Source organism: Neofelis nebulosa, chromosome 2 (genome assembly GCF_028018385.1).
Source record: "Neofelis nebulosa isolate mNeoNeb1 chromosome 2, mNeoNeb1.pri, whole genome shotgun sequence".
Classification (NCBI taxonomy): domain Eukaryota; kingdom Metazoa; phylum Chordata; class Mammalia; order Carnivora; family Felidae; genus Neofelis; species Neofelis nebulosa.
The window spans coordinates 39,428,873-39,448,918 of NC_080783.1; the positions used below are offsets into that span (position 1 = coordinate 39,428,873).

The 20,046-nt window shown below is 39.2% G+C and overlaps 1 long non-coding RNA gene across 2 annotated transcripts; it reads left to right on the forward strand.

Annotated features, from left to right (window-relative positions):
* Nucleotides 1-963: 963 nt before the first annotated feature.
* Nucleotides 964-19,065, forward strand: LOC131500999 (uncharacterized). 2 transcript variants are annotated; one of them, XR_009256557.1, is made up of 5 exons: nucleotides 964-2,948; nucleotides 4,925-5,042; nucleotides 6,519-6,660; nucleotides 9,959-10,162; nucleotides 14,318-19,065. It is a non-coding gene; the product is annotated as an uncharacterized LOC131500999 (long non-coding RNA). The 2 variants fall into 2 exon arrangements; XR_009256556.1 differs by lacking the exon at nucleotides 14,318-19,065 and having other exon boundaries at nucleotides 9,959-11,554.
* The last annotated feature ends 981 nt before the right edge of the window (nucleotides 19,066-20,046 follow it).

The window sequence follows — 20,046 nt, forward strand, 5'->3', positions numbered from 1 at the left end:
GACATTTACCTTTTTTAACTATTCATTATTGAAAACAATGTAGCAATTACCCTTGAAGGCAAATCTTTGTGTACATTCATCATTATTTCCTTAAGATAATTTCTTAAAAGTAGAACTTCAAGGCCAAAGGATAGGCAAAGCATTAGGACTTTTTTCTTTCTGGAAAAATTTTACCAATACTTTAAGGCCCAACAGTGAAATGAGAGTTACTCTACCCCCTGCAAACATTGAGTATTATCAATCAATGTCCAAATAATTACCAATTCTATAGGAGAAAAATAATATTTTGCTTTATTTTTCATTTTTTAAAGTCACTATGAGGCCAGACATCTTTTCATAGTTTATCAGCCATTTGTATTTCTCTTTTTTTTTAATTTTTTTTTTAATATATGAAATTTATTGTCAAATTGGTTTCCATACAACACCCAGTGCTCATCCCAAAAGGTGCCCTCCTCAATATCCATCACCCACCCTCCCCTCCCTCCCACCCCCCATCAACCCTCAGTTTGTCCTCAGTTTTTAACAGTCTCTTATGCTTTGGCTCTCTCCCACTCTAACCTCTTTTTTTTTCCTTCCCCTCCCCCATGGGTTTCTTTAAGTTTCTCAGGATCCACATAAGACTGAAAACATATGGTATCTGTCTTTCTCTGTATGGCTTATTTCACTTAGCATCACACTTTCCAGTTCCATCCACATTGCTACAAAGGGCCATATTTCATTCTTTCTCATTGCCACGTAGTATTCCATTGTGTATATAAACCACAATTTCTTTATCCATTCATCAGTTGATGGACATTTAGGCTCTTTCCATAATTTGGCGATTGTTGAGAGTGCTGCTATAAACATTGGGGTACAAGTGCCCCTATGCATCAGTACTCCTGTATCCCTTGGATAAATTCCTAGCAGTGCTATTGCTGGGTCATAGGGTAGGTCTATTTTTAATTTTCTGAGGAACCTCCACACTGCTTTCCAGAGCGGCTGCACCAATTTGCATTCCCACCAACAGTGCAAGAGGGTTCCCGTCTCTCCACATCCTCTCCAGCATCTATAGTCTCCTGATTTGCTCATTTTGGCCACTCTGACTGGCATGAGGTGATATCTGAGTGTGGTTTTGATGTATTTCTCTTTTCATTACATTTTGAGAGGCAAAATTTTAAACAATTTTTCATTCAGTCTAAGCAATACCAAATATCTTGATGATAGATTAACAAAAAAGTTTTAGATATTTTTTCCTGGAGTCCTTCTCCTTTATTTAGATGACAAGCCGTAGAATTTTAAGGTTGAAGGGTACCTTAATGTTTGACACATACCTGTGTAGCTTTGGTAACTTGGTGGGTTTTTCTGCTCTGAATGGACATGCACATGATGGGCACTAAATTAATGGAGAAATGTGAAATGAATGACTAATAAGACCCTTTTCTGACCTCACAGAGAACTAAAATGTTGAGTTGTCAGGTTATTTGTGGCTACAAAAATAATACTGGCAAATAGTCTGGGGCTATCAAATTCAGTTTCGTCTGTAATTGAATTAGAGACCCACATCCTTTTCTCCAAGGAGATTGGTGTACCAAACCCTGCCTTTGACAGTGTTTAGTATTACACAAGATTTCAGCCAATGAACAAAGTTTCTATTTATGGAAAATGTCAAGGGTGATAAGCATGAAAGAGTAGTAATATCATTATTTTCTATCTAACTTACTTAATAATTGGATATGAACAGTGAGAAAATTTCTGCCAAACAAATACAAATGTTCTGTCCTAAGAAATCGAGTTAAAGTTTCAAAGGTTTGTGGAATCCTAAAAATCCAAAACCAATGCAAAACGAACACTTCAGATGGGGGCAATGGTAGGTAGAAAGTCCCATGGAAATGTGCACAGGTTTTATGTCAAAAAGAAAAGCATTCTTGAACAGCTAGTCCTCCCCTGCATGGGGCTGGTGTATTTTTGAGAATTTGCATGTCGTCACTTCCAAAAGGAATATTTTGTGGTCTCTTCCAGTTGCTTCCATCCCTGCATGCTCACGTGCACGTGCGCACACTTGTGCCAGGATTGTAGTTCCTGGACTCTGAATTCCTCAGCGTCACAGAGTTTGCATGTCCCATCTACAACCCTGAGTCTGGCATAGCCCAGTTGCTCACCAAATGTGCATGATGGAATGAATAAACAAACCTGCCAAAGCATACAGAATAAAGGATTCAGGTAGGTGATTCTGTCATTACCATCTCCACTGTCAGATGAGAAGACAGGCTGGTGAAAGTTGAGACTTGTTCAAGATTGGACTGTTGGTGACAGAGCCAAGACATGAACTCAGATCTCTTGTTCCTAGAATTAGGTTCTCTCAACAGAAGAAGAAAATGAACTTATGCATCTTTAAACCTCTATATCCATATCATAAAGGTGAATTTATTAGTATTGGCAAGGTTATTTTTCATTCTATATTTATTAATACCTGTCTCATTTCCCAAATAATTCAAAACATCCGATGGATGTACAATGAGAGAGAAAAAGAGAAAGAAAAGAGAGAGCGGGAAAGATTAAAGATCACACACTGGGAAAATATACTCTAGAAGTATAACAAGTAACACTTAGTACTGTATGCCAGATATTGTTCTAAGTGCTTTACATAAATTAACTCATTTAATACAAACAATGACTCTGTGAGGTGGGTGCTTACTATTATCCCAACTTTACAATCATAGGAAATGAAGCACAGAGAATTCCAGTAACTTTCTCAGGTCACAGAGCTAATATGCAGTGAAGCCTGCATGTAAACCTAAGTAGTTGTGGGCCTGAATCTTAATGCATGTTACTATCCTGCCTGCTAAATAAATCCTTGGGATCTGTACTGCTCTAACTACTGTCTCCAGATCCAGGCCCTGAGAAGCTATGCCCCTGAATCTACCCTCACACTTGGTTCCTTTTTGCAGACTGATTATGCTTCCACTTTGGTAAGTAACTATGTATTAAGATCAGCATTTGATAAGACTTTTTAAGTTGTTCTCAGGAGGAGATTTGACTCCATTGGAGTCAAAATTGGACTCCAATTTTGAGTTCCCTTATTTACTAGTTGTGTGATCTTGGGCGAAGCACCTAGCTACTTTGTGCCTCAGTTTCCCCACTTGTCAAATTTGGACAATAATAATAACTATCACATGATCAGTGTGAGCATGAACTCACCATGGATAAAAAGCACTTAGCGCAGTACCTGGTGCATAGTAATAATCGATGTCAGCTATTATTATTGTTATGAGAAAATACAGTACTTTTTGATCTTTCCACTTAGGCCCCAGAATGGTTACATTCTTGGAGAAGAATTTGAATCCTCAGGACTAAGAAAATAAAATCAGGCCCAGGTAATATACCCACTAACTGTTTGTAGCTTAGTATTAATCGAATCCTAGCTTTTGGTTCAACTGCTTGGCCTAAATTGGTAATTTTAGCTCAACCAGACTCAGGTATAATAGGTCTTTTGAATTTTTATATCTACAGGCTTTCTAGATTAGTTTCTTGTTTAAAAAATTTCAAGTATGATGCTAATCATAGAAAGTAGAAACTCTAGAAATGTATAAAGGGAAAAATGTCTGTCAGTCATAATCTCATCTTCTAACAATGTTAAGAATTAAATAAGACATAATTCCTGGTTGTGGCACAGTGTCATTGGCTCATCTTTAATTAAAAATTGGCCATCTTTAATTTTGTTTATTCCTCATTATATAACACAGTGACTAGCAAAAGACCCATTGCCCTGCCCAGGAAGAAGACTGTTAGCAGTAACTGACCTCTATCTATTTGTTTTTTCCCTATTCCCCATGACCCTGTGCCCTCCTGCCAGAGAGGACTTTATTGTCCCAATTAATTGTCCCAAATTTTGTGTTTATTACCATTTCTCAATTTCATCAGGCACACACATATATATACACATGCAAAAACACATGCACATGTATATGAATGTGTGCCTAAATAGCATAATGTTTGGTTAGCTTGTTTTGATACATTATTTCTATCAAGACATATTATTAAGATTCACCCATGTTGGCTTATGTGGCTAAAGCTCATTCATGGAAAACATTTTTATAATATTTTGTCATGGGCTGGATACCACAACTTATTTATCCTTTCTCTTGATACATGTCAATGGGCCTTTAGAGATATATTTCATTTAAAAGGATATGCATTTTTTAATGTTAAGACCAAATGCCAAATGCAATTTTGCTTCTGCCTTCTGCCTGTTTCTGCACTTACCGTTATATTTAAAAACTTTCTCATTTCATTATAAATTTTAGAAATAATAACATCTCATTCAGTGGATATATCATAATTCACTTAACCATCTTGTTGTTATTAGACATTTAGATTGTATCTCATCTCAACTAGCACAATTACCATATAAACAAACATTATTGAATACAAATACGGTTTTTGAATTTTGTGTTATTTCCTGAAAACGACTTTCAGAAGCGGAAGCACTCGGTCAAATACCCAAACATTGTAGGGCTCTTGTATATACAGCCAAATCAGTTTGCAGAGCATTGGACTCATTTACACCCTACCTGCAATGATTCAGAGTGCTGTAGAAATGTCAACTGAGAGTCTGGATATTCATTCAAATCACTATGTTGTACACCTGAAACTAATATAACATTATATATCACCTATACTTGATTATATATTATATATTATTATATATATAATATTATATATTATATATCAACTATATCTACTATATCCATATACTATTATTTGGAATCATTCAGATAAATTGGCAACATTTTTTATTTTTCTTTCTGGACATCTGTTCTGTTTGAGTAGAGCCAGAATTAAGCCAACATGCTGCCACATGCAAATTGTTTTGTTTTGGGAATTCTTGTGTTTTATGCTTTGCATTTGCCATAAATTAGCCTCCTTTTCCCTTTATGTATTTCAGGTTGTTGTGTTCTTGAAGTCATTCTTTGGTTTATTTGGCATAATGAAATCTATAACGTCTCGTTTTTAAATAACTATCTAACTTCACTGAAACCCTTGTCAGCTTTAATAGGATTCAGGTGAGGGAATTTTTGTTTCCTTGGCATAGGAATTCCAACTCTTCTGTAGATTATTTAAAGAGCATCTCAGTCTCCATTGCAGTGCCAACCAATATAAACACAATGGTGCCAGCATTTATGGGTGTCATTTTCTCTCCTGGAGGAAATCATAATGAATTCAATATGACGTTTATTATTGACTCTGTCTGTATGCAAGAATTGATAAAAATCATTTGGTTTCATTACATCTAAACTCAATAACAATAAAGTGGATAAACAGTGGTTAGAAAAGCCCGGTGGCCAAAGCATAATAGAAGCTTTTTTGGCCCAGATGGGTTGTAGCACAATACTCCATACACATTTTAAAAGAAGATGTTAGTTCAGAGAAGGGTCAAAGTCATTCTACAAACATACAAAAGACATTAAAAATATTGGTCTCCAGCTAGGTAAAGCCAAAGGATCTTGACTCCAAATCAATCTCAAGTTTTTTGTCTCGTTCATGAGTGTTAGACCACAATTTATAGAGTTTATCTTTTTTCTATTGGTATCTTTCCCACAGACACACTTTTCATTTTTGTGCTATGTTTTCATCCACCCTCAGTTTAGGTTTGAGTGCTGCTTGTATTTAATTTTACAGGAAAAAGGGTTTTTTTGAAATAAATGTATAAAATCATCCTGCAGTTTATGTCATGTATCAGGCCATTTTTACTGAATTGTTTTTACTTCCTTTTAAAATATCGTGAGAGTTACCATTGCCTAACTTTTCCAAGGAGGAACATATGGACTATCAATGGCTTTCCTTTCTGTGCCTAAATTTCCCCATCTATAAAATGAGGATTAAAAATGGGGCACCTGGGTGGCTCAGTTGGTTAAGCCTCTGACTTCAGCTCAGGTCATGATCTCATGGTTCATGAGTTGGAGCCCTACATAGGGCTCTGCGCTGACGACTTAGAGCCTGGATCCTGCTTCAGATTCTGTGTCTCCCTCTCTCTCTCTCTCTCTGCCCCTCCCCTGCTTGTACTCTCTCTCTCTCAGAAATCATAAGTGAATAAACTTAAAAAAAAAAAAAACAGCACCACTTCAGGGGCATCTGGCTGGCTTAGTTGGTAGAGCATGAGGCTCTTAATCTTGGGATCACAAGTTCAAGCCCATGGTGGACATAGAGCTTACTTTGAAAATAAAACAGCACAAGGAAACAGTACTGCTTCATGTAGCTAAGGTTAAATGAGCTAGGCAAAATCCTTTGTATAATGATGGGCCCAGAGAAAATGTTATATAAGAATTAATATTTTTATGTTTATTCACTCTAATACAAATATTTATGCTAATGAAATCTCCGGTAGACTCTAAACACCTGTCCAACTACTGAGAATCAATTAAGAAAATAATACCGACTGGAGGCACAAAATAACCATTATTGACCCTTGGTTTAGTAAACATTAATTTGAGGGCTGTGCTAAGCAAAGAAAAATATTAAATAAATGAATGCACTTTCAGGTCAGAAGATTTTGAGCAAAAACAGTGCAAGCTACAGACATGTGTGCATTTTGCTAAAAGGACAGCCTCCTCTATTTTGGAAGATTTTTCTGTCTGATGGAGTTGTCTGCTCATAAGGATCCTTGAGGAGGGAATGTCGGAGGTATGTGTATGCTCCACATACCGTTTACCATCCCTCCTCTTCCTAATGCAACCTGGAAAGTGGGCTGCCAAGTCCTCAGGAGGGGCCAGCTCTTCCGTTGTCCCAGGAGGTGAATCTTGATTCCATTCCCCACCCTGGTGAGTGGTTTAGAAACAGGTGAATCATTCCATTCTTGCTAATGCCACACTGTAACCAGGGCACAGGGGTGCAAGAGCGCCTGGCTCTGAGGGTCCCAAACAGATCAGGTTCGGCCACTTGCTGCTGACAGATGCCAAAGGTATGATGTGGAGTGGTGGTGAAACAAGAGGGAATTTATTTCAGTGAGGCCAACACTGAGAAGACAGAGGACTAGCATATCAAAGACAGTCTCCAATGTGCTGAAAATGCTTCCAGGTTTATATACGGAAAACACGGGACAAAGGTCAGTGGGTACATGCAGGTGGATGGTAAAGGTTAGGCTGATCATTGTCTTGGGGTCAATCATGTGGGGTCTTGCCAATGTCAGAGCAGTCCTGAGTACCTGAGGGTTCCTGTCACAGCATGATTTGCCTGCAGGGTCTTTTGCCTGAGTTAAGAGATAAGCTGGAAAGAGGAACTTAATCAGTCAGAAAGTACAGGCTGAGGTCAAAATGGAGGTAGTTGAAGTCCTCTTTTAACACGAGACAAGGTCTACTAGGGGACTTCTGGGAGAATGTTCCTGGAACTTAAAAAGGGATGCATGAAGGAAATGATTTCATCTTTCAACCTTTGGACATTAATGTGTAAGAGTGTAGGGATTAGAACCACAGCAACCCTTTGACCATGAGTGGATTAATCTGAAGAGATAAACCTTCATGCTGAGAATGGGGGAGCAGGAATTTGGAAAAGAACATGGATCCCTGATGATGTCATTGAGCTGCTGAATTAACCAACCTATAACACCTTCACTCTGTTACTCTGTGTTTTTTAAATTATTTTTAAAATGTTTTAAATGTTCATTTATTTTGAGAGAGAGAGAGTGAGTGGGGGAGAGGGAGAGAGAATCCCAAGCAGGTTCCACCCTCAGTGCAGAGCCCAACACGGGGTTTGACCTCATAATCATAAGATCACAACCTAAGCTGATATCAAGAGTCAATGCTTAGCAAACTGAATCACCCAGGCACCCCTCTATTACTCTGTTTTAATATGTGAGATCTTACATCTCTTAACTGTTTAAGCCAGTTTCAGTTGAGGCTTCTGTTACTTGCAGCAAAAAACATCCAAAATAACACAGAGGAACATACATGTAAGACATGAGGTACATGTCTTACGTGGCTCGGCAGAAATACTAGTTTCTTATTGCTGGTATAACACATTTCCACAAACTTTGGCTTTCAACAACACAAATTTATTCTCTTACAGCTCTAGAGGTCAGAAGTCCAAATTCAAGCTATTGGCAGGGCCGAGTTCCTTCTGGAGGTTTAGGAGAGAAGTAGTTGCCTTGCCTTCTTTGGCTTCTAGGACGTCCTACATTCCTTGGCCATGGCCCTGTCTTCCCATCACTGGAGTCTCTTGCTTCCAAGAGCACATCTCCCGCTACTGACTTGGCTGTCCTTCTGCCTTCTTATAGGGACACTAGACCTCACTGGATAGTCCAGGGTAATCTCCCCATCCCCTCATAAGATAGAAATCTAAGACCCCTATCTTAATCACATCTACAAAGTTCATTGTGCCTTGTAAGGTAGCATAGTCACAGGTTCTGGGGATTACGACATTAACGTCATTGGGGAGAGGGTCATTATTCAGCCTACCACATCAGGTAAACTGAGCCAACCCCGGGAGAGTGGCCATCACAGCCAGATCACCGTATGTACCTGGGGAGGGAACAGCATGATGAAGAAATTGTTAAACTGCCATTATTGTCTCCTTTATTTTCCGAGTCTCAGCCAAAATCTTTCTTTTTGCAAGTGATTGTATCTTAATTCCTAATCAGTAGCCCTAATTTAGCCCAGAATGATCAATCCTTCTTGCTTCATCTCCGTAATAATGACATTTGACATTTAAAGTGAGCCGTTATTCTATGTACTATTTTAAGAACTTTATCTGCACTAAAGAAATTAATCCTCACAAACCTCTGTAATTGTTGCTACTTATATACCCATTTTATAGATGAGCAAATTCGACTTCATTTGTGTCAATTCACGCAGCTTACTATGAGTGCTTATTTTTTCGGCTTATGTAGGAGCCTGTGATGTGGTTTCTCTTCCAGAAATAGAAAATAAATTCAAGTTCTTACCACTGAGGACCAGTTAGGATGATTTTAGTTGCAATTTTCACCATATCCATGGGGGTTAAACAATTAAGAGTTTATTCTCTCCCCAAAAAGAAGCCCAGAGTTAGGATTGCAGGGTGGGTTAATTCAGCTGCTCAGTCATGTCAAGTTTCCTTTTATTAGGGAGGAAAGCCTCTTTCCAAAGCCCCTAAGCAGTGTTTCTCTTTTGGTTTGATCCCTGCGCTAGTCACTGGCCAAGAGGAATGGCCCATCATGACTCATGCTTGGGCCTCAGCCTAACTGCTGTGAGCACATTGCTGCCTGATCCCTGAATGAGACCAGGGGTCTATTAGCAAAGAGAGAAGAGAAGGAACCAAGGGGCACACACACCATAGAAAGTAGCATGGAAGCTAAAACCTACGAAACAACCCTATAACTGATCTCAAGGTATCTCCCGCCACTTGGAACAAATAGGACCTGGGCCCATTCATTGCTTTGATCCAAAGCAGACTTTAGAGTTACTCTTCGGCTGGGACTAGTGTGGTAGTGCATATAAGTCTGGGGCATGCTGTCACCCAAGTGAACAGAGTGTCATTGGAAGCAGTGTTTGACTCCCTCCTTGTCAATGCAACTCAAAGGGTCCATGTAGTAAACAGTTATAGTAACTTGGAAGACAGTATTATTTTCCTAAGGAAGGAAAATTTCTCATCATGGACCAAATATGCACTATTTCAGATAGGGACCTTTCATATTCACTGAATGATTTTTTTGAAGTTATTTTCTACGATTTTCCCCCAAATAACCTATTTCACCAACAGTAAAGCACATGATACCTCATTTATCTTCCTGTAGCAGAGCAGAGCTGAGTCAAACCTTCACTGCCAAGCAGGCTCCGGGGGCCGAGCCAGAGTCTGTGCTCAGCAAGCTCAGGCCTCCCGTCCCCAAAGTACCAGCTCCTGTCAGGATCCGACTCTGGACCTTTAGCTCATATGTCATAGTTAGTGAACAACCCATTCCTGTATCAATGTCCCTGTTGCTATTGACCCACGTTCATGTTCATTTCTTCAGAAAAGGAGGATTGTTTAGCCTGGAGTTTCCATCATATGGACGTGCGTATTGAAGCCATGTGTCCCGTCTTACTGTCTGAACATCCCAACAAAGCTAAGAGCAGCCACTTCACCATTAATCAGCAATCAGATGAAGAGCTGACTTCGGAAGAGAACTTCTCTTGCTGCTGTGGCCTGCCCCACACTCTGGCACACTGAAGGACAGGTGGGCAGGAATCGGTTGGCCTGTTCAAAACAGTAAATGATGCAAGTGGCAGGACGCGTCTTGCTTTGCCTTTGACTTGCATCACGGTGTCTCTTTTCTCCACTGCCGTTTTTGTTTTTCCTGTGTGGATCAAAGTCTCAGGAGTAATTACCCCTCAGTAAGCTCAGTAGTGCCCTTTGTACAGGTGGGGTCCTCATCATTTGAGCCAGAGGATGGTTAACGTGTACATATAACATTACACAGAGTCCAATACTTTTCTGATAACTCCTATAAATTGTCTTTAAAAATTTTTTTTAATGTTTATTTATTTTTGAGAGAGAGAGGGACAGAGTGCAAGCAGGGGAGGGGCAGAGACAGAGAGAGGGAGACACAGAATCTGAGATGTCAGCACAGAGTCTGAGGTGGGCTCAAACTCACAAACTGCAAAATGACGACGTGAGCCAAAGTCGGATGCTTAACTGACTGAGCCACCCAGGCACCCCTCCTAGTCAATTGTCTTGTGGGTCAGCAAAGCCAAGGATGAGGTTAAATGGGAAGGGCTGGTTTGGGGCTTTTTTGCCTGTTCAGTTGCATGGATGCCCCCATAGGTCACCTCTCTAGCCTGTGGAGCAGTGACAATGCAATGTGTTGCACACCTTGGAGTTGCCTTCATTCTTTCCACCAGGACTTGGCCAAAACACTCAGGCACTAGAGCATCTGGGAACAGCCTTCTCTGTCCTGGTCATCTATGTAGAAAGCTAAGGCAGATACTGGAAACGGTCTATTTTCTCTCCATTTCTGACACCCCTCTTGCTTCTGTAAGTATTGCTTTGCAATTGTCCTCACTGCCTTGCAAATCACTCAGAGCCCTGCCGGCAGATCTGAGATAATATCTCTAATTGAAAGTGAGAGGTTGTCTGATTTGCCTAGTTTAGGATGAGTCACTTGTATGTTTGAGAAGTGAAGTCCCAGATTCTGTTATTGATACTGGAAACTGTACAGAAGGAATGAGTCTGGAGTTTAGAACACACATCATGAATCTCACACCAGTGATGCTCTGGCTGTTCAGAGGGATGGAACAAGAAACAAATCTCTAAGGTGGAGGTTTTTGTGAAAAATCTCAGATTTTATTAGAGAGGTCTTTTGAGTACATAACATATTGAACTTTAATATTATGGACTTGAAAGAAAATATTTCCTTTGGAGTAGGAAGCCTCTGTTATGTTTTGGAAGAATTTTCCAGTAAATCATCTAACAGCTGCTTTACTGTACAGGCCTTGAAATTTTATCCTTTCATTGGTTACATACGCTTTTGCCTTTGGAAACTTCACATGCTTCTCTTTACCAGTAATATTTTGTTCCCAAAATATCAGCTCCCAGGGAGGATTTCATAAAGGCTGACCCAACAAGAAATGTGTTTTTTTTTTTTAATGTTTTTTATTTATTTTTGGGACAGAGAGAGACAGAGCATGAACGGGTGGGAGAGGGGCAGAGAGAGAGGGAGACACAGAATCGGAAACAGGCTCCAGGCTCCGAGCCATCAGCCCAGAGCCTGACGCGGGGCTCGAACTCACGGACCGCGAGATCGTGACCTGGCTGAAGTCGGACGCTTAACCGACTGCGCCACCCAGGCGCCCCAACAAGAAATGTTTTTGAGCAAACCTTCTGGATATCTTTGGCTAGGTACCATGCTCTATGTAAGTACACTCTATGTAAGATTATTACTTAAAATCCAAAAAGCCAGCCTACACAGATAATGGGTTTGTGGCAAAAGAACATTCTAACCATCTCTTAACATAAAGGCATCTTGTATCTGTGAGTGTGGCAACAGTGATTACACTGGGTACTAGTAGGGGTGTAACGTGAGGGAGCCTGTGTGTTGCAGTGGGAAGGTGTGATGGCACAAAGCCCTGGCAGAAATATGACCAGTGGCAATTCTCCTCTTCAGGTGGCAGATGGAAGATGGCCTTGACTGAGAGGGAGACACTAAATAAATACCTCCAAAAGGGAATAGAAAGGGAATAGTTTGCTTGGTGCCACATTATTGAAGTAAGCTTGCAATTCTCAAAGTTTGTTGCACATGAGGGTCACCTGGAAGGTACATGCTCCAGAATAGAGTCATGATGTGTTGATTTCTAGAAAGGGTCTGCTGGCTAGTGACGATTGAAAAACAGAAAAAAAAAATGAGGCTGGAAACTCACCAAGCATGACTTCAGTTTGTGGAGCAGAGTTATTGAAGTCCTTTAATGGAGGAAGATTCCCCACAGACAGTGTTAAGAACAAAGTGGGGCTGGAGAGGGGAGAGCAACAAGCTTTGCTCTAACAGGCCCATCTGACACTGGTGACGGTTCTTATGGGGTGGAAATAGAGGCGGGCACATGGCTTCAAGTGTGGTTGGTCAGTGGAAGAGTTTTCAAGGAGATTTTTCAGTGGCAATTTGAAGAGAATAAAAACAGGAGAGGAGCCAATTAAAACTTTGGCAGTACATGAAAAATTTGCAAATCATTGGTGAACCTGGGTTCAATTTTGGCTCATCTATTGACTTTGATCCAGAATAACCCCTCATTTTTGAAATTCTATGCATTGGCATATTAAGAGGTTAATAAATAAAATAGCTCTTTCTTACTTACATTCCCAGTGAGCCAGTCAGATCAATGGAGACAAAAAATATCAGTGTGGGGGGCCCTGGGTGGCTCAGTTGGATGAACATCTGACTTTGGCTCAGGTCATGATCTCATGGTTCATGAGTTCAAGCCCCACATCAGCCTCACTGCTGTCAGCACAGAGCCTGCTTCAGATCCTCTGTCCCCCCTTCTCTCTGCCCCTTCCCCACTTGCACCGTCTCTCTCAAAAATAAATAAATCTTTAAAAAACGTATATCAGCATGATTACTGACAGCAATTTCATTGGAGGGTATGAGTAAGTGGTTAAATAGGCTTGCTGAGATTCTGCGCCCTTTTTGGCCTTGATTCAGCCCAGCTGAGGGAAACTTGCATTTGCAAAGTGCACTCTTACCCATGATCCTTGTGTCACATTAGTTCAGGCATGGAGGGAAGAAAAGAGCAAATTCCTAGTAGTTACTCATTTAAACATTGTTTAATAGAGAAGCTCTCCTCAAGTGAAACCGATGGATTTAATCCACTGGTGAAGCAATAGGATAAGAGTTACCCATCTAAGTGGTGCTCTTCTGTTTTAAAAAATCTGTACTTTTTAACACGATGGCACAAGTAGAAAATTATATGATTCATACATGACGGTAGGAAAAAGTGTATGAGTCTGTTTGAAGTTGGAGAAGCAATGAGCTTAAGGGCTCTGGGCTTCACAAGACTTTACAGCCTTGGTTCACCTGTAACCCATTTGTGGCACACAGTTGTGCACAGGTGTGGCATCCAGGCAGACAGGCCTAAAGGATCTGCCACCTATTTTGTTACTATATTTTCTGAGGAAATCATAAGATTTTTCTCCCTTTAATTTGTTAATCTGTATGGTCTCTTTCCAATAACGATTTCCTCTCTGATACCAACTAGGTGTCCTACAATTCAATTTAATCCTGCCACTAACTACCCTGAATTAGCACAGACCCCATAGGTTAAGGGCTCAGTGCCACAAGACTGTCCTCTCACTTCAGGTCCTGGTCACAAGTTGCTGGGGTCCCCATAAGGCTGGCCAACTGGCTATAAATATGACTTCCCATGACCGCCCCCCTCCCAGGTTTGATCATTTGATAGAATGATTCATAGAACTCAGGAAAGCTCTATAATTATGATCACCGTTTTATGATAAAGGATACGACTCCGGAATAGCTAAATAGAAGAAATGCATGCGACAAGGTAATAGGAGGCAGAGCAGGGCAGGCACAGAACTTACATGTGCTCTCCTGGCACACCACCATCCCAGCACACTGATATTGTCACCCACCTGGTTGCTGCCCAGACCTCGCTGTTTAAGAATGTTTGATCCAGGTTTCAGTAGGTAGGCATGATTGATTCACTCACTGAACATTGTGATTGAACCATCTCCAATCCCCCTGCCTTCCCCTCCTCAAATGTCAAGGGCTGGGACTGAAACTTCCAAACCTCTAATCCTACACTTGGTCTTTCTGGTGATCAGCTTTTATCCTGAAGGTTTGGTAGAAAGGGGTTCATTATGAATAACAACATACACTCCTTTCCCTCAGGAAACGCCAAGGATTTTAAGAGCTTTGTGCCAAGAACATGAGACAAAGACCAAATATATTTTTTATTATACCACAACGAGGTAAATATATATTAATAGATTTTTCTGATGTTAAACAATTCTTACATTCTTGTATTTTGTATACTCAATTCACTTTGGCCTGCTAGTATTTTATTTAGGGTTTTCCCATTGTGAGAACGGCCTATAATTTTCCTTGTTCATATTGTCATTGTCTCATTTTATTAGCAAGTTTCATTTAGGTTTATTAATTAGTTGGGGATAATTTCCTCTTTTTTTTAGTGTTAGGAAAAGTTTGTTTAAAATTAGAACATGTTCCTTGAATGTTTCACTCACATATGGAAATTTCTGAGCTGATTTTACATTTTGAGAAATCTTTTAATTACTGATCCAGTTATGATAATGATTATATGATCATTCCGATTTTTTATTTCTTCTTAGTCTTTAGCTTTGGTAAGTTGCATTTTACTAGAAATTTGTCCACATCATTTAGGTTTTAAACATGTGGACATAACATTATTCATAATGTTTTATCTTTTTTCTTTTTTTTAAAGTATTTTCTTAAGTTTATTTATTTATTGAGAGAGAGACAGCGCGTGCACACCAGTGGGGGAGGGGCAGAGAGAGAGGGAGAGAGAGAGAATCCCAAGCAGTTTCTGCAAGTCAGTTCAGAACCCGGTGTGGGGCTCAAACTCATAACTGTGAGATCATGACCTGAACCAAAGTCAGATGCTTAACTGATTGAGCCACCCAGGCATCCCTTCATAATGTCTTTTCTTATATTTTATTTTCTTTTAAGTGTTTGTTTATTTATTTATTTTGAAAGAGAAAGACAGAGTGAGCAAACCTGAGTGGGAGAGGGACAGAGACAGAAGGAGAGAGAGAGAATTCCAAGCAGGCTCTAAACTCAGCACAGAGCCTATGAGATCATGATCTGAGCTGAAATCAAGAGTCAGATGCTTAACCAACTGAGCCACCCAGGCACACCAGTTTTTTCTTCTATTTTAATATTTGCTGCAATTATGCTCCTCTTTTCAATCTTAATGTATGTTATTTTTTCTCAAAGTACCAAAGCAGAAGTTATAGCTTATGATTGAACGTAACTCTTGTTGTGAGGCCTGTGAGGCTTTAGATACTTAAGGATGGCACTAATTTCTGTCATTTACTCCACAGATGGGTGTGAAACTTGTTTTGAATGCCTTTTTTTAAATGGAGGTAGGGGGACATTCCAGAGGTTTCCACTGGGCTTCCCGGTATGACTGCTCTAAGATGGTCCAGAGACCAACGGCCCAGTGTGAGAGTTGTGCCACCAAACGTGCCAATTCCAATTATACAGCCAGAGGGAAAAATCAGCCAATGTCAAAAGAACAAGAAATAAGTGTGACGATGAAATTAGTTGACAAGACTTTAGAACCATTGTTATAAGTATATTCAAGGATTAAAAGAAAAACATGAACACATTGAGAGAATGGAGAATCTCAATGGAAAAATGGAGTCTTTAAAAAAAGAGAATCAAATAGAAACTCTAGATCCAAAAGAATCAACATACAAAACGAAATAATCACAAGATAGGTTTAACACTGCAGAAACAAACAAAAAACAACTTGAAGACAGGACACAGGATCCATAAAAACTGAAGCACAGAGAGAAAGGGCTGAAAAAAAGAGTGGACAGAGCCTCAGAAAGCTGTAGACAGATAAACAATCAGTATATATATAATTCAATTATCAGAGGGAAAGGTATTGATTGGAACATAGAGTTATTTCAAGCAATAGTGGTCAAATATTTTCCAAATTGTACGAAAAATGTAACCCAATGAAACTGGGGAATGTGAAGAAAGATAAACACAAAAATCATATCAAAACATACCTTTTCATCAAATGGCCAAAAATCTATAAAAAAGAGAAAATATTAAAAGCAGCTAGAGGAAAGGGACATTACATGCAGGTGAAAATGCTGGCTTCTCACTAACAATGCAAGACAGTAGCAGAGGACATTTTTGGCCCGTCACTGGGACTACTTCAAGCCATGTGCACTAATTCAGAAATTCTGCATGTTGTTCTAATACAGAGAGGCTCTGTACGGTGCTACTTCTACTCAGCCCCTCATCTCCAAGTTTCTGTATTAAATAAAACCAAATAGTAATCCAGGATCATACATTATAAAAATTACGCATCAGGTAGAAGATGATCTTGGATTTGTTTTAATTCATCATCAATGTGCTGTATGAGAGTATGCATGCCACTTAATGATATCTAAAACTACCCTTATCTAATAAGCTGATATGTTTTTAGCAAAGAAATGTTAGTACAAAAAAAAATGGTTCTGTTAAATGGAAAATCAGTAGTATAAACAATTCACTTCAAAAAAATTGTAATATTTATTTATGTATTTTTGAGAGAGAGAGAGAGAGAGAGAGCATGTGTCGGGGAGGGGCAGAAAGAGAGGAAAGAGAATCCCAGGCAGGTTCCTCACTGTCAGCACAGAGCCGGATGTGGGGTTTCAATTCACAAAACCGTGAGATCATTGCCTGAGTGGAGATCAAGAGTCTAGGCTTAACCAACAGAGTCACCCAGGTGCCCCTACAATAACTCACTTTCAAGCATCCTGAGAGAAGGATATCAAGCATGCAGATAAGAATACCAAGAAGAAAACAATAATGCAACTTTAGAAAGTAGTGCAGGAAATGAGTTTATCAGGCTCCAGAAGTTAAAGCTCAAGAAAATCTTAGAAATATTGCTTCAAGATGAAGAGGTTTATATCACGATTATTAAATATTTTATTGTAAGAGATTATTTAATGGCAGGAAAAATGCTTGTGATATATGATTAAATACTAAAAGAGAATAGTCACATAATAATAATGGGTAAAGTATCTTCCAGTGATAAATGGCTGGACACATAGATAGATGGATGGATGGATGGATAGATAGATAGATAGATAGAATGATAGAAGAAGGGATACCAAAATATTGGCAATGATAGAGTAGTAGGCTTAAAGATGTTTTAAATTTTCTTCCTTGTGCTTTTTTACATGACATTATACATTTTCTACAATAAATATGTCATTTAAAAAAATAATAGATTTGATTTTTTGGAGTAGTTTTAAGTTTACAGACAAATTGAGTGGGAAGTAGAAAGTTCCTGTGTTCCTCCTGATCTCCCCATCCGATTTCCCCTATTATTAGTATTAGTATTAGTATTAGTACAGCACATTTGTTACAGTGCTGAGCAAATATTGATATGATATGAACTAAAGTTCATAGTTTCACTCTTTTCACAAATGTATTATGATCTACACGACCAGTACAGTATAGTTTGTTATTTTTGCAATTAAAGATAAAATTTTAAAAACAAAAATAGTGATTACTATATAAACTACAGTGATAAATATTTCAGACAATGTGATGAGCTGTTTTTTAGCTTCACTGAAAATAACTCTAAGAATTAATTTCTATTTATTGCTTCTACTAATAACACCAATGGCTTGACCCAGAAAAATATCATCTTTATCTATTAATTTATGTATGTATCCTTTGGGTCTAAGTAAGCAATTAATTTCACCGAGGTCATTCTTTTTCAAAATATGGAAAAACTGGAAGATTTTTACATCTGTTCAATTACATGTCTAAAAATGCCAGGTATATTTGGGGGACACCATGAGTGGGAGGGCCAGGGAAGACTTTGTAGAGAAAGTGATAGTTGAATTGGGACCTAAAGAATAAGTAAGTAGAAATGGAAACAATATATGCAAGGTAAAGAAAGGAGAATGTCATTCATGCAAACCATAATAGTTAATAAATTGGAAGATTATATTATGTGAATTCTTATTTTAAAGAAGAATAAAACATTGTTGGATATTTGAGCAAACTTATTGATGGAGTGCTTTTGAATTGAGTTGGGACAAAGTGAGATAAAGATACAGAGGAAGAGTAGACTTAATCACACGTAGAGGATCACAATCTGAGTAGAGGTTCTATGTTGCACAATATAGAGACTCTGCAAAGGGAAAAGAGTTAAGGAAGGCAAGTCTGGATTGGTAAGGAAGAAGGAATTGATGGATAGTCTTCTGAAATAGTTCGATGACACCAGACGAAGAGGGAATCATTCTGGATTATTTTAGTATTTTTTGCCTTTAGGTGTGCATTTTGGACAGACTAAGAAACAACCAACCAAGCAAACAGACAAACAAACAACAATTAAAGACCCATGCAATTACCCAAGTGTTCAGAGCCTGGATTTAAAAAGTGGCAGTAGGGCTAGAAGGAAGGGATGATTGTAAGACATTTCTATAAAAAAGCAATAACATAAGATAAACTTGGACTTGGAGAACAAGGAGAAAACCAAGGTGAACTCAAGATACTGATCTTGGAAGATTGGCAAGGCTGCAGGTGAAATTGAAAAATTGGGGAAGAGAAGGTCAGTTTTGGACTGCTGGTTTGGGACAGTAGGGTAGTTAAATGGAAAAGTCATGTAGATACTTGGGCACAAGATAGAAGTATTCGAGTGAGAGAGAACATAGCAGGGAACAAAGACTCAGGACTCATAAGCAGCAAGGTTGTATATGAAGCTTTAAAAGTAGATTAGCCATTGGCATGAGAACTGAGGGGAGAGAACACAAGTAAAGCTTTAAGGAATATCTACAAATGGACAGAAAAGGAAAAAGAGTGAGAGAAGTGTGAGAGAACTAGAAGAATGGGGCCAGGCAGTTGTGCAAGACTGGGAAGGAGATCATTTTTTTAATTTTTTATTTTTTTTTCAACGTTTTTAATTTATTTTTGGGACAGAGAGAGACAGAGCATGAACGGGGGAAGGGCAGAGAGAGAGGGAGACACAGAATCGGAAACAGGCTCCAGGCTCCGAGCCATCAGCCCAGAGCCCGACGCGGGGCTCGAACTCACGGACCGCGAGATCGTGACCTGGCTGAAGTCGGACGCTTAACCGACTGCGCCACCCAGGCGCCCCTAGGAGATCATTTTAAGAAGGAAGTAATAGCAACGTCAAATTCTGAAGAGTAGTTAAGAAAAATAAGAAGTGGGTTAAGGTCATTAGCCATATTAAAGCTATTTCAATGGACTGTGGAAACAGAAGTCAGATTATAGAAGATTCTCAAAGAGATCAAGCGGCAAGGAAATCGAAAATGGATCAAGTAAGTAAAGACCACCCACTTGATAACTTGGAATACGAAAGGAAGGAGAAATGCCATGGAGTTTAGAAGAAAATGTCAATTAAACATTTAATTTAGCAGCTAAGAGATTTGTGAATGATTAAAGGCAGAAGGGAAGGAGTCTGTTTCCATATTTTTTTCTGCATCTACTTTTTAAAAAACAGCCATTGCTTGAATATTCTTTAAAAAAAATACAGCTCCATGCAACTCTTTTAAGAATAATGTTGCTTCAGTTATTAGTATTTGAATGTACATTCCTGTATTGTCCTCTTGAAGTCTTGCCTAGGTGTTTCTTAGAGACAAGGTGGGGCCACCCTAAGGCAGAGTCACACTGCAAGTGGGACACATCACAGAGCTGCTATGTAGTCAAGATTTAGGACTATGACTTTTCTGTGTTATGGTTTGAAACTTGGGGAACAGGTGCTCCATTTCACGCGTGCTTCTTTATCCTTCATGACCTTGAAAAGCATTCTAATTCTAGCTTTAGCAACCCTTTATTCTGCTGTTTGAATAATAAATGATAAAACATCATCTGTTTTAGTTCTG